Source organism: Saimiri boliviensis, chromosome 6, assembly GCF_048565385.1.
Source record: "Saimiri boliviensis isolate mSaiBol1 chromosome 6, mSaiBol1.pri, whole genome shotgun sequence".
In the NCBI taxonomy this organism is placed as follows: domain Eukaryota; kingdom Metazoa; phylum Chordata; class Mammalia; order Primates; family Cebidae; genus Saimiri; species Saimiri boliviensis.
The window spans coordinates 20061813-20078084 of record NC_133454.1 but is presented as its reverse complement, the minus strand read 5'-3'; the positions used below and the strand labels follow the sequence as shown (position 1 = coordinate 20078084).

At 35.7% G+C, this 16272-nt stretch overlaps 1 protein-coding gene across 3 annotated transcripts in view; it reads right to left on the bottom strand.

Annotated features, from left to right (window-relative positions):
• Positions 1-16272, bottom strand: part of TENM4 (teneurin transmembrane protein 4) — a 3045593-nt gene that overhangs the window by 2654176 nt on the left and 375145 nt on the right. For all 3 annotated transcript variants that reach the window (XM_074400388.1, XM_074400391.1, XM_074400392.1), the window contains exon 2: positions 13685-13728. The gene's annotated coding sequence lies outside the window, so the exon portion shown is untranslated. The remainder of the gene's footprint in view (positions 1-13684; positions 13729-16272) is intronic.

The window sequence follows — 16272 nt, the reverse complement described above, 5'->3', positions numbered from 1 at the left end:
GCGTGTGTGTGTGTCTGCACGTGTGCACGTAGATGTGGATGTGCACATATGTTTATATGGAAATGCATCTGTTTTAATGATCATTTTGCATACATATGCAAAATTACATTGTAAGTTATTTAGATTTAGATGTTTCCTTTGAGATGGTCTATTTTTCTTTTTTATGTATTGTGATAAAGGACATGTTTTAAAAATATATCTAATTGGACTATTTAGAGAAACATAGTAACAATATGAAAGAGTTAGACCTACTGTACATCTTTCAAAGGTATAAGAATCTAAGAACCACAAAATTGTGATAAATATATTTATGCTTGACTCTACATTCTTCTTTCCACCCTTCATTTTGGGATTTTTCTTGGTGTGTTCAAAGGTATATTATAAAAGCAAAAATGATAAAAAGCCTGGCAACCCACAAAGATAAGCCAGGGGAGGGAGAAAACTTAATATACTAATTTAAAAATCAACAAATTACTGTGTCTTTTAGTTGAGAGGGCACAACGAAAACACATGTCTAAACCCCAGCTTTTACCCATGAAAATAGTCTCTAGGGTGTAAAGCTAGGTGAGTCTACTTTGAATAAGTTCCTCAGTAATTTTAATGAACATCTCTGTTTGAGAACGTAGAAGTAAAGGCCAGCAGATTTGAGTCTAGGGGGAATTATTTTCCTACCAGTTTATTCAGCAGTTTTCAAATACATTATGGATTTTTATTTCTACCTATTTTATCCTTGATGTTCCCTGAGTTTCAGTAGCCATTCTGTTTTTCTCTCCTCAGGCTTTAACATCCTTCCCTGTACAGCTTTCCTATATTCTTTAGTCAGAAACAATCCCCACCTTCCTTCATGGCTCTCGTCTTTTGATATCATTACAGCAATCATTCTACTCTGCCTCACAATTCTTACAGGTGCATCATTTGATCGTATGCTTGTGTCAGGTAAAGAGAGGTCTGTATCACACCATGTCTCTGGCACGGGGCTTTGAGCACACAAAGTGCTTAATAAATTTTTTTAAAAAGAATAATTTCCCATTTTCAAATTTATATTTAAGGGAGTATAGCATATAACATACAGCATAACTGATATAAAACATACTGTCTAGATCAGGTGTCCCCAAACTACGGCCCGCGGGCCGCGTGCGGCCCCCTGAGGCCATTTATCTGGCCCCCCGCCACACTTCAGAAAGGGGCACCTCTTTCATTGGTGGTCAGTGAGAGGAGCACAGTATGTGGCGGCCCTCCAACAGTCTGAGGGACAGTGAACTGGCCCCCTGTGTAAAAAGTTTGGGGATGCCTGGTCTAGATGTTTGACTCTGGATTTAGAATGACTGGAGGCTTATACCAGTTTGGCCATTTATTAAGCAGCTCGGTACCTCAGTTTTCTTATGTGGAAAATCAAGACTATAATATCTCTAACTCAAAGGGCTGCTGGAAATACTAAATGTTAACATGCATAAGATGCTTAGATGGGCACTTGGCCTGTAGAAAACATTCTGTCGATGTTGGCTATGTTGACTGGACCATCAATCTGCAGAGATACTGCTCTGCTCTCTGTCATCATCAAAACAATTGGAGATTACTTACAGTGTCTCTTTTTCTCAGTTTATATTTCATTGAAATAAAGTAAAATCTCAAATTGATATGATTTCTTAAGGCATGTAAGTACTTGCTAGAGATACATTAACCTTAAGAAACCTTAAGCATTATCCTACTTAATATTTATTAAACACCTAATGTGGAATATACAGCATACAAAAGACATGGAGAAAGCATGAATTTGGAAGAAACCCACCTAGTATTTTTCTCCAGCTGCAATGGCATTTGTAATTGAGCATTTCAACAGACAGTCCAGGGCTGATTTTCTGAAACCACACAGCTTCGGTGAATAATAGCAATCTCTCACCTGTCCTATCTAAAGTAATTTGAGAGGAGGCTAAATGCAGTAGAGGAAGCCTAAATTGCATGAAAATGTACCCGAGTTTGAGATCAAGATCTAAAGTTGACTTTATGACTTTGAACAAGTTATTCAACCACCCTGAAGCTCTTGTTATTTCACCTTTAAAAATGAGGTCATAATATTCACATGGCAGGGATAGCACAGAGTGCATAGTAAAAGCCATTGTTATTATTTTCTCAGTCAATTAATATGATTTTGAAATATTATGTTGATAATCCCACTGTTCTGGGAACTCATCTTACGTTACCAGAATTAATTTAATATTTGCATGGGGAATTAAAGTTGCTCCGAACCACAAAATCTCATATTGGTCATAGAAATGGTTGGCAGCTACACAAAAACCAACTTCAAAGCCCTTTGCATTAATAGCATAGAGTCTGGTTATGAGGTGAGGCTGATGTATCTCCCATCCATAATAAATGACCTGCAGGGCAAAGAATAATCATCTTTGCAGTCACTGGCTTTGTAAGGTGCCTCGCCTTTCTGCTTGAGAGATTTTTTTGCCAATGCATATTTAGAGGAGTGAGAACTGTAAAGAAGATGAAAGCACATCAAACATTTATCTCGAGAGTTTCATTTTCTAAGGAATAGCAGGTGTGTCATATGATTTCTCAGAGGGGCAAACACTCCTCTAAAGCCTCTCCTGGTACTCATGGAGACGGATGGCATGGAGTATGTAGTGTGGGATGAACAGCTGAAGATAAATATTCTCTTTAGAGAAACTGGGGCCAGGTAGTACATTTCTCACTGACTGCAAGTCTTAGAAACAGTTAAATTATTGTGAACAAAACAAAAGACAAAAGTCCTGTAACAGACAGTATTAAAATTGGCATAAACTTAAGCTACAGTATCTTTAAGTCATGCTTTTGAAAAATCAACCAACAATTGCCTCCATCTGAGACTTGTATCTTCTCTCTCCTGGATGCCTCCTCCCTACCACTGATCCGTGCACATCCATACATTCACAAAAATGGAAAACACTTACGCATGCTGCTGCTGTTGTCACTATCTTTAAAAAATTATTTTTGCTATTAAATATGCTCAGTACTCATATATGTAACCAGAATTAATGTTTATAAAATGCCTCCAGTACAAAGTGTTTTAATTTATTTCGTAACAAATAAAGCATCCTTTCATATAGGCAGAGCAATGGTTTTCAAATGTATTTTATCTGTAAATTTCTTTCAAATAATAAATTAAATAGGTAATATTTTCTGTACACTTACCTATTAACTAAATGTCATTCTAATTGCTTTCCAGGAACTAATTTCCTTCACCATCAGATTTTTTTTTTATGAGATTAGACTAATAGCTGCCTTAAAAAAAAAAACTGTAGGTGAAGAGACTAAGGCTGTGAGAGATGAACTATCCTAGGGTTAAAGAACTAGTAAATACTGAAGCTAAGACTTCAACCCAGACCCCAAACAATCTATTTCTAAAAACTTCACTCCTCGAACTACCTGACCTATGAAAGGTAAAAGCAGAGAGCCTCTGATCAATTTATTTATTCAACAAATATTTAGTACCTACTATGAGTTATGCTGGTGTTAACTATTAGCAGTAGAGCAATGCATACAACTCTGTTCTTATGAGGCTTGCATTACAGTAAAGAAACAGACAATGAAACTAGCAAGAAATAGTCAAAGACAAATACATAGTAATTGTGATCATCAACTCTGAATTCTTATTTCAGACATGTTTTTCTCTTAACCCCCAGTGATTCCCAATACAACACACATATAGTTCCATCATTCACCAAGTTCATTCCCCAAATGTTAGAATCATTTGTAACTCATATCCAATAAAAAAAAAAAAAAAAACTTGTCAGCTCTACCTTGAAAATACGCTTCCAATCTGACGCCTTCTCAGTGCCTCTCTAACACAGTCGGAAACCCGGCCACAGCCAGCTCTCACCTGGATCATTCTCTGGTCTCCCTCTACCCTTTCTGCTTTCCCCCTTTCCCTCCTGTAACATTTATTTCTGTATTAATGGGACACCAAGTTCTGCTCATTCTACCTTCTGAATCACAGTCAATCCGGATTTTCCTTGTCTTTGACCTAATTCAGGTCCACATCTTCGAGCATCTCAGAGCTAAGTCAAGGGCTGTGGATCACTGAGAAGCCTAAGTGTTGCTGTATTAGATCGGTAAGAAAGTGGGTTTTTTTGCCATTAAGCGAGCAGCAAAACTGCAGTTGTTTTTGCACCAACCTAATGTAAGTTTCCCAGAAACATATGTGCAGGTAAATCTGTCTGTAGTTTCCATAGATACAACTACCACCAAGTGAGAATAAGGAAAAAAAACATGTATTTAAAATGGTCTTCTAACCCGAAGTTAGGAACCACTGACTTAAACGTCTTGACTAATGACCCTCAGTTCTTGTTTAACCCTTTTTACAGCCATTGCATATTTCCTGTTTTCCTTTTTTGTTTTTCGAGTTGGGTTTCACACTGTCACCAGGGCTGCAACCTCTGCCTTCTTCACTCACAACACTGTTCTCTTTCAAGTATATAAAGCTGATAAAGTCACTCCTCTGCTAAAACATTGACGTCTTCCTGTGTTTTAAGGTAAAATATCATGATCCTTAGCTCACTGCGGTAAGTGCTTGGGAGACTCTTTTTTTACACCAGGCTCTCATTCTTGCATCTTTCCCAAGTTCATTACTATACCTGTAAATTTGCAGCTCACTAAATACAAAAATATTCAAAACATTTTAGTTAATGATTTGGCTCCAATATTTTTCTAATTTTTAAAATCCTTTTGAAAAAATACTTCAAGACCCAGCTCAATTACTATAATACTTACATTAAGACTTCCTCATGCCTTCTACACAAAATAAATTAATTATTCTATCAGATATGCTTCTATAGTACTAAGGGCTAACGAAATTAGATATAATTATTTCCTCCTGATAGCTAAGAGAAGGAACTTTGAAAATTCAAAATATCACTGGACTCTAGCATATATTCTGATGCTTAATTGAAATGTAAATATTTGGTATAAAAATAATACCTATATTCATGTTATTCAAATTCAGACTGATAAAGTATGCAAACTGTGCACTTTCAAATATCCTCTTTTCATTTCTTGCTTACAAATTTTGAAAGCAAATATTTTAATATTAATATTAATGCATTAACAACTCTTGATTCATATTCACTCTTAATTAGGGTAAACAGCCTTCTATTTGTTCATCACGCCTTAGGCTTATCCTTCCCCCTTTCAGTCTCTATAGCCAAGACCTAGTCCAAAATCAAAAGTCTAATTATTTGACTTGCTTAAATCTCTGTAATGACTGTGCATGTTCCTGATACAGTTCAAACTCTTTACCATGGCTTTCCAGATCTTTCCATTCTAGCCCCTACAAATCTCTTCAGTCCTGTCTGTCTGCATTTTCAACTTTATTTAACTAAAACCCCTCTAAAATGTCATTCTGCACTCTAAGCCTATCACCACTTGTTTTAGTTTTCTTTTTGAATGTTGCTTATTCTCTACCTCTTCTGTAAATATCTCCTATCATCTCCTTTCAGTTATTTGGTGTCCGTTCAGGTTAGGGACGGCCTTAAATGTCAACTATCCCGATATGCCTTTCCTGAGCAACTCTACACTCTCTCCTCCTGCAACACAAGGTGGCTGTCTTTCCTCTGGCTGCCATCACTGGTTTTGCCCCTATTGCAGCACTCTCCAAGTTTATTTTTATTTCCTATTTACCTGTGTGCATATTTTACCAAACTTCAGAATCTTTAAGTTCTTAAATAATCCAATATAACATAGTGTCTCCAGAACCTGGCATAGCAGGTATTAAGTAAATAGCTGTTGAGTGAATGAATGTAAATTATTGTTGAGACTGTAGATTCACCCAGAATATTAAGATCAATGTGAAATCTTAGAAAATATAAATCTGAAGCTGATTCCATATATTCTAAGTCAGAAAGACTCTTAAGTCAAAGATGATTCTGAGGATTTATATGGGAGAAAGGGGTTTTACTCTGAGTATTCATGGTGAATCAGACCTTAGGAAACCAAATCTGGCTTAAGTTCTAATCGTTTTAGCGTCAAAACATACTCCCAAGACAAGCCAACTAAGTATGTGTTGGCTTTCTTTATAACAAAGGAAAGAAAACAGATTTGCAAAGAGGTAACAAAGATTACATGTAAACTGAATTGAGCATATGAACTGGAACAAGTCATTTCCCGTCTTTGTCCTGTTTCAGCCACAGAATAGGGGAGAAAGTTGGATTTTTCTCCAGGGTTCCTGATGACTGCTATTTGTCTGATGAGTAAGAAAACAGTCTTCATCTGCTATTACCGACTGTTCAAAATCTCCTTCAAGGTCTGTCATTTTCCCTTCTGAGGCATTCGCTACAAAAATTTTGATTTATAAAATGAAAAAAGTAATCATGTCACTGATTATTTATAAGTTCTAACACCCCTACATCTCTTGGACGCTCCAGCTTAGGCATGGACCTACAACTAATCAATCAGATAATTTGTCTTCTCCCCGTCAGATTCGCCCAGGACTCCGGCCAGGCCAGGCCAATGAGCATCAGCTTAGGAGGACTTTGACCAGGCTGATTAGAAAATAGGTGTTTTCTTCCCACTCGTGATGCCAGGCTGGTAGAATGTCAACTTGAAAGGGTAGGTCTGTGCAAATGACAAGAGCCAATCTGTAAAGAAAGATGATACAAAGGAGAGCAGGGCAAGGAGAGAGGAAGAGAACAGGCGTATTCCTGATGCTACCGCTTGAGTCCCTGGGTTTAGTCCAGTGCTAGTGCCATCTTACAGTTTTGCAGTTTTCAGTTATTACTTTCATCTTAATAGCCCTATTATATTAAATGCAGGTTTTTAGGTGAATGTCTTAACATGTGGGTGAGGTTACCATGTAACGATGCAGAAAGGTTGTTAAAATAATGTGAGGAACTGAATAGCATGGTATGTTGATGTGCACTAGGCTTGCTAAAATGCTACCTTCTTTTCTTTCTTGTCTGAGTATGTATTATGCTGCTGGTTCTATTATCCTTCCCATGGCAAGTAAAATTACTGTCTACATTATCAAATAAGTAAATTTCCAGGACAAAATACATGGTAAAAGTGTAGGGTGAAAAGTTTACTTATGTGAATAAAGAAAGGTTTCCCAAACTGGAGATGTGCTTGGGTTCTACAGTATTCTAATCCTGACAGTCTGGTGCTAAATGTTCTTTGTATTTACTATCATATTTAATCTTCACAATAATCCTATGGAGGTCTTGTTACAACTGTCTGTACATGATAAAACTGTATTAATTTTCTTACCTTTTCCAGCGTTTAGACCCTGCTGACATTCTTTGGCCTCATAGTTCTACATCAACCTGACCTCTGCTTCTGTGATTTCTCTGACTCTGGGCCTCTTGCCTATCACTTATAAGAACTGTTGTGATTACATTGGGCCGACTCAGATAATCCAGGATGACTATCCCATCTCAAGACCCTTAATTCAATCACATCTACAATGTCCCTTTTGGTATGTAAGGCAACATATTCACAGGTTCCAGGGATTAGGATGTGAACATCTTAGATAGGAGACATAAGATACTATATAAGTCAATTCTTATAGAAATTAAGGGACATGTTCAAACCTATGCAGATGGTTACTATGAAGGCTGGGTTTTAATTTCATTGAGGATTGTTTGATTCCAAAGTGCACATTCTTATCTACCATCTCTGTGATATGTAGACACTGCTTTATGGCATACTCCATGATGCTATAAAAATAGAGAGAACTTAATGTGGATTTACTCTATTGTTAGTCTCAAGAATAGTTTGTTTGGTCCTGCCTAAAGCCTTTTTCTTAGTCATAAGCTGCAGAAAAGTGAATCTGTTGTGTGGAAAAGTGCATCTGTGTGCTTCCTCCAGGCAGTTGCAAGACATTCGTGTCCTTATGATTTACACTGTATACAAATCTTGGCATCCAGTTAGTTTCCTGTTGGCAAAATAACTTCACTATATACATCATTCTTATCTTAAATGTTTGTGAAAATCATTCAGTCAACAAGCATTTATCGAGTGCCTAAAAGAGCATTTCATATAAATCAATGTGTTACAACTCAGTAAGATAATCACTCAAATATCACCAATAAAACTGCCATTCCACAGATGAAAATTTTCAGAAGCGGACAGATTGTGAAAGTCCATAAAACAGAGTTACTTAATGGGCAAATTATCCCTAAGGATGTGCAACCTTAAAGGAGCCTTCCATGACTCCATCCATCTATCCATCCATCTATCCATCTATCTGTCTGTCTAGCTATCTGTTTATATATACATCCATCCAGTCATCTATCTACTTATCTACCTATCCATCCATCCCAATACACATGTGTGTATGTATAAAATATTTTCAGTGAATCAGGACTTTAGTTTTACTTTTATATAGAACACCCAGCAAAGTCATATGACCATAGTCAGTAAACAGTTAAAAAAAAAAAAAAAAAACACTTGCCAAAATAGCACCTATTATGAGTTGGACTCCAAAGTACGAAAATGCTCTCTAGCGCTAAAGATGTCATAGTCTTGGGACTGTGATCAAAATGCTGAATTACATTTTTGAAGGTATTACACGAATTTAAGGCTCTTTTACGCAGTATCCAATGTAACTAGAATCTTCAATCTCTTTTTTTAGTTAACTCATATATCAATGGTTCAGGTGTAACCTTCTCTGAAGCACTCCAATTTTAATACAATGTAGATGTTCTATTTACATGAATCCAAAGCACTCAGTATTTGCCTCTATAGAGACACAAATGACCAAATAATCTTACTATTGCTCTGTGTTATCTACTCACACAGGACCTCCATGAAGTCAAGACTCTGTCTTACCTACTATTTCCCAGTCCCTCACCTGGAGGCCAACTTATATTAAAGAGAAAATAATATGGTAGCTAGAAGGTGAAAGGTCTAATATTGAGTACAGGTATTTGAATAATGAGTTGTCTGCGGTGATGAAACTTTCAATGCAAGTACTACTCAGAACTATATTCCTGCTTGCCCTAGTTGTCAAAGCTCCCTCTCTGTTACTGAGATTAGTTTAGAATGAGGAAATCAATGTTTTCCTTAAATGGTAGCATATAGATTATAGGTATAATTCCTCAGGGGCAGTAGTGAAAACATTAAGTATCATGGCCCAGGAAGAAGTTAAGTTTCTGAAATCAGCAAGATTCTACTGTATGTGGAAAATATCACTGGCAGCTGCATGCCAGCCCTCACTCCTTAGGGATCTGGAGAGCCAAGGGAATCCATATAGATGAGCTGCATCTGTTCCAGTTCTGGGTGACAAAATGCACTTCCAATAAGATATTCTCTATCCCTGATTAAAGAAATTAAGAATTTACTATAACTACCTTATATATATAGAGAGAGTGTGTGTGTGCATGTGTGTGCACCTGTGTGCATACGTGGTGGAGCTGGGGGGAGGAGACACTGTTTGGTTTCTATCTGCCAAATTTGAAATAATGCAGAAAAACTTCCTCTCAAGTTTTACAAAAGAAATAACATTTGAACGAGCAATTTTATAGAAGGCTAGAATTTTGCCCAGTGTACACTAGGTATAGGAGCCTTTGAGGTGAAAGGAAAATGTATAAAACCACAGTGAGTTTGGGAAAAAGCAGACAAAAAATTGAGCATAAAGTGAAATTGGAACTGGTAGGTGGAGAATACTGGCGGATAAATTTGGAGAGGTATATGGCCTCTTGACGTTGAATGGCTTGGAATGCCAAGTTAAAAAGTAAACATTAAGAGGAAATGGCATAAAATAAGTTTTAATGGAGTAATTATCTAATAATCAGTAAAAGCATTTAGGGGTGAATGTTGTTTTGTGGGTTTTTCATGCCTGTTTAGGTCTAGCTACTTTATCTTTGCCAGAATACGGTTATTGCAATTTTCTATGCCAAAATATTCATGAAAAACTTCACAATCATGGAAAATTATTCAGGAGTCACTTAAAGAGCTACATCATTCATGAGATGAAGCCTCAATATCACTCATTAAATCTGCACTAGTAGTCTATTTTAAATTTCTGAAACATCATAATTTATATTAGAGTTAATCTTGCTTATAACTGTCTTTCCTACTAGAATAAAAACTCCTTGATCATGAACAACATGCCTAATTTCCACACAACTCCCACAACAATGGTAGTAACTGTAACCAATAAATACATAATGTTTACTGTGTGACAGGAACTTCTCCAAGCAAATTACAAGGATTCAGCCTTTCCATACTTTAGATGATGAAAACGTGTCATAGAGAGACACAAGTTTGTATAACTTATATGTAACAGAATTTTCAATCAGAAATTCTGGATCTGGTGGTGTCTTTACTCTTGAACATGTACACTACTACTTCTTTACCAAAACTAAATATGGTACTTTGTATATATTTAATACTACTACTACTACTATTCTATCTTTATAGAGTCTTATTTCAAAAATATCATCCATTAATTTATTAAATCAACACATATTTATGAAGACATTTTGTATTCTGAGTACTTTCTTTTTGCTTAAGGATCTGCACTAAACCAGGGTCTCAGCCATCATAAATCTTACAGTCACGAAAGATCATATTGCTACGAAATGTCACCTACAAGTACAGTTTACTCATTTACAGCAGGCATCAATCTCCAAATTACATCTTCAGTCACAATTTTTTAATGACTAATGTAAACATGTAGCAGTGTTGATTATTTTAGTGCATTGATTCATCCTTCTGGACTTGTTACTGACAAGCAGCATTATGAGGAAAATGAATTTCAGTAAGAGTTGAGCGGTTGGAAAATTTTAACAAATGACTGTAGATAAATTATTTCCTTGTTTATCAGGGTATATATATTACAATCCAAATGAGTTAGAAATTCTTACATTACAGGAGGGAATACTTTTAGGCCCATAAGCAAGCCTTTGATGCAATAACTCTTGACATTTGAGTTCATCATGTTATAACAGTTTGGAAAATGGCTGTTTACCTATAAAAGTTCAATTTATACTTTTATCCATTCACATGAATTACTTGAGTCATGTCAATCTGTTTATCATATTTCCAGTGCAGTACTTCAAATAAACTATTATTTTTTCTCCTCATTTAACATTTATATTTGAATGTTTTATATGCATTTCTTAAAATGGTATTAAATGAAATGCAGAAATACTGGTAACTAAAAACAGTTGTCCTTCTGAGATACAGAAGGTGAAGGATTCAAATCATGAGGATGCTACTTTGCACCCATGAAATGTTCAACATTCAGTAGCTGTTAATCTCACCAGTGTAACTAGTTAATGACCGATCCTAGAATAGCTTTCAAAATGTCCAGTATAACATTTTTCTGTGGCCTTCTGTACTATGGTTCTCTCTAACATGACAGCCAGTTGAAGAGTGTCCAGTTAAGGCAACAAACAGATATATTAAATATTTTTATAAAAATGCTAACATATTTTACACATTTAAAAAATAACATTAATATTAAAATATACTAAATAAATGTATAATCACATGCCCTAACTTTTCATTTTTTTTCGAACTCATATTCTCATAAAGGTACTTGTTTGCACAGCGAGTTGTTCTCTCACTTCCTAATAATTGCTTTCATTTCTTTCTTTTTCCCTTTTATTTATCCTAATGTTTCTTGGTTTGCATGGGGCAGCTTTAAAGTTAACAGTGCTTGTACTTCAGCCTGTTCTCAACTGATACTTAGAATATAGATTATAACTGCTTGACATTGTCATATTTGCCAGCGGTGATATCAGGTAGGATTGCCTCACTAACAAACTGAATGCTTAAAGGAGATGCTATGGGAGAACAAATGTACTTTGTTGTAAAATGGCAACAAGCAGATAAGGTAATACATAATAAGTGTTACACATTTTATTTCAAATCATCAGGTAATATTATCTCTGCTATTTTCAAAGGAGATAATAGAATATATATATAGCTAAGGTATCTGCCTAAATTAAAAATATATTCATGAACACACACATACATATATATATGCATATACACATATATATATGTATATATATGTATGCATATATATTCAAAAATCTAGAAATAGAAATTCCATTTGACCCAGCAATCTTGTTACTGGGTATATGCCCAAAGGATTATAAATCATTCTATTATAAAGACACATGCACACGTATGTTCATTGCAGCACTGTTTAGAATAGCAAAGACCTGGAACCAATCCAAATGCCCATTAATGATAGACTAGAAAGGAAAATGTGGCACATATATACCATGAAATACTATGCAGCCATAAAAAATGATGAGTTCGTGTCCTTTGTTGGGACAGGGATGAATCTGGAAGCCGTCATTATCAGCAAACTGACACAAGAACAGAAAACCAAACACCTCATGTTCTCACTCACAGGCAGATGTTGAACAATGAGAACACGTGGACTCAGGGAGGGGAGCATCACACTGGGGTCTGTTAGGGGGTGTGAGGGGTGGGACAGCGAGGGTGGGGAGGTTGCGGAGGGATCACATGGGAAGAAATGCCAGATATAGATGACGGAGATGACGGCAGCAAACCACATTGCCATGTGTGTACCTATGCAACTGTCCCGCATGTGCAAATGTACCCCAGCACCTAAAGTGCAATATATGTGCGTATATTACATTTTCTGAATCGTAATTTTAAAAATATTATATAATTTTATTTTCAATGATATTTCCAAGATATTATGTAATATTCAGTTAAGTATTTTACTATTTAATGAGGAGGTGCAAACATCAACAATACCTCTTGAACAACCTACCAGATGTTATTCTTTAAGTAAAGAATACAATCCTTTCTGTTGTATTGGTACTTAGCTAAGTTATACAGTGCCATAGGAGCTTCCAGAGGATATATAAATTATTAAATCGGGAAATAATCTAGATTTCTCTAGGTTTACGTTAAAACCCTAACTTTGTAATTACGGTTATTGCAACTTGAATGATACATGAATAACAAAAGAAAATACCATCTGCCATTAAAATTATTAAATTAACTCTCAAAAACATATTTAAAAATTAACTCATATAAAACAGGTTCTGGTAACCTTGACCATTATTAATAACTGAATTTAAAATACAACAAAAATCATAATTGATATGAGTAATTTTTAAATGTGCATGCTGCAAACTTGGCAAACCTCACACTTTGGTGTATGTCGGAAACTAAAAAATGTCATCCATTCAAATTCTAGAACAAAAATAAATCATTGATTTCCATATGTCTATGGAATAAGGTAGAAACCACATACAAGAAGAATAAATTTCAGTGGTATGTTCCATTTTTTTCATGAAGTAATAAGCAGTTTAAAGAACAAACAATAGGCAAATTACACTGATGATAGAACTTACTGATTGGCAGTTCCTTTTAGGTTGGTTTCGCTATCTTTTTTTTTTTTTCTTTTACTCATATAAACCTTTTCTTTCCTTTCAGATTTAATTTATGACTGACATAAACATTATTATTCAAATAATTTAATTATTTTTGCCACTTTGCAAATTGAACTGTTTACACTTATTGTTCAGTGAACACAAATAAAAATAAAATCTTTATCTCAGTGCTTTGTTTGTAGGAAAACAATAGAATATTCCAATTCCTGTAAGTCACAGTTCTTCATTTCCAGTTTTAAGAACCAGAGTGTCTGAATAAACACAGGATCTCTACTTTCAAAAATGACATAATTATTAAGAAATGCAGGGTCACTTACCAGTCAGTTTATGTCTTGACATCCATCTCCAGTTCAAATGGACGCTGAAAACATAAAAATGTAACAACTGAGTATTTCATAGTAAACTTAGAAATCTTATTATTCTAGCTATATTAACTAAGCTCTGATTTAAATATATGGTAGTCAGACAAAATGCATTCCAATCACACTAAACAATTTGATTATCTGGAATGACCAGGATTCTCCGTAGATATGCAAATCTGTACAAACACATCTTAAAAATATATGACAAAGGAGTAAACTGTTTGAAGGCATCAACTAGAGTTAATATGCATTAAAGATAAAAATAGTTCCAATTAGAGTCTTTGTCTACTTAATTGTCTAATCAGATGTGATAAAAATCTACTGTAGCTGTATGTCATGACAGGGAGATTGATACACTTCTCTAAAGGGACAGAGAGCCAATATATTAGAATATATTAGACACTACTGGCATACAGTCTCTTTCCCAAGTAGTCAACTCAACTCTGTTTGTATGTAAATAAATGGGTATGTCTGTGTTCCAATTAAACATTCCTGACAAAAATAGAAAGCTCACTAGGATTTGGCTTCAGGCCAGTTAGCTGACTCCCAGCAAAACACATTGAAAGTTCCAACTCCAAAATATCAGTCTTGGACTGTAAAGCATAAACCACCACAGGAACGGAATTATTAGAAGTTCAGAATAATCTATGCCATTTAAAATAACCTATAAAACCCTGTGGAGTCCTCAGCCCAGAATGATGACATACAAAACTGAGAGTCATTATTTATGAACATTAAAAACATAAAGTCCAGGCCGGGCGCGGTGGCTCAAGCCTGTAATCCCAGCACTTTGGGAGGCCGAGGCGGGTGGATCACGAGGTCAAGAGATCGAGACCATCCTGGTCGACATGGTGAAACCCCGTCTCTACCAAAAATACAAAAAAATTAGCTGGGCATGGTGGTGCATGCCTGTAATCCCAGCTACTCAGGAGGCTGAGGCAGGAGAATTGCCTGAGCCCAGGAGGCGGAGGTTGCGGTGAGCCGAGATCGCGCCATTGCACTCCAGCCTGGGTAACAAGAGCGGAAACTCCGTCTCATAAAAACAAACAAACAAACAAACAAACAAAAAAACAAACAAAAAAAACCAAAGTCCATATGAGCTATATACCTAAAGGAGAAGATGAGACATTCTACAGTTAGAGTTACACTGTGGTATGGAGGCTATTACTCTGTTTATAACAACGTAAAGTGACATATGTTTGTGTATATTCTATTCTTATTATTTATAGATTTGGTATTTTTAAACTTCATATTGGCTAAAATTTATTTGTAACCCCAAAATCACTATTTGTGGCACTTTTGAAGTCATTGGTGGGTAAGTGCAGAATGGCAAAAATTCTGAATTATCCAACAATGGATCATTCCTGAGGTTCAATGGGGCAATACTCTGCCTTCTTGTTTCAGCTCTCATACTGGACACAAGTGTCCTTTTCATGGTCTATCTAGTGTCACACTTATCTCATTTTTGTGTTTTTGTTGATGGTTTTACTGTTTAAAGCAGCTCCCAAGTGTAGTGCTGAAGTGCTTTATTACACTCTGAGCACAAGGAGCCTGTGATGTGCCTTGTGGAGAAAATGCATGTGGTAGGTAAGCTTTGTTCAGGCAGCAGGTATAGTGCTGGTTACTGTGAGTGCAATGTCCATGAATCAACAATATATATTAAATAAGGTACCCCTATACATAGAACAAAATTATGTACTGATTAGTCGATAACAATGTTGTGCTCTGAGGCCGGCAGGAACCTAGTCCTGTATTTCCTAGGAGCAATGGTCCAGTATGTGCTAATTCATGGTGACTTCATAGAACGTAACTACAGAAAACAGACTGGACTGTGGATGTGTGTATGTACATATATACCTGTGTGTATCATGTATCTCCCTTAGAATAGTATATTCCCTAATAGTCCCCATCACCAATAAATTATTTGAAGAAGTCACTGCTTTTATCTAAAGATGACAGATCTTCTGTAAGATGATGATAGACAATGTTCTTAACTGTATTAGTCATTCTCAATCACTAGACAGTGCTGGGTATTTCTGGTATTTTTAAAAGATACTTCTACTGTAATATTTAAATGAATTGGATTGGTACCATGAAATTCTGTGGGAGAAAAAAGCTGAATTAATAACTTATTTATAAAGTTATTTATTTATTCCAAATTTATTTATAAAGCTATCTTTTATAAAGAACACTTGTAAATCAGAAAATGTCTCTTTAAAATGAGGATTGAGAAAGATTTAATGAGTAGTGTGAGGAGCAGCTGTTTATACCTAAAATGCCACTTCCTCACTTAATACCTCTTCATTTTTTGAACTCACAATACTTATTCCTAATTATTGTAGGCTCCATTGCAATAGTCATTTTATCTTTCCTTGGCTTTGATCTCTTCTCAACCCCTAGCCTGGTATCTGATGCATAAGCAGTTCTCAGCGCAGTTAGTGAAGTATAATTATGGAATTGTTCATTGTCACCACATCACATTGGGGCTTCACATGCATTTTACATATGTAAACATATATGTATACATAATTACAGTATTTAAA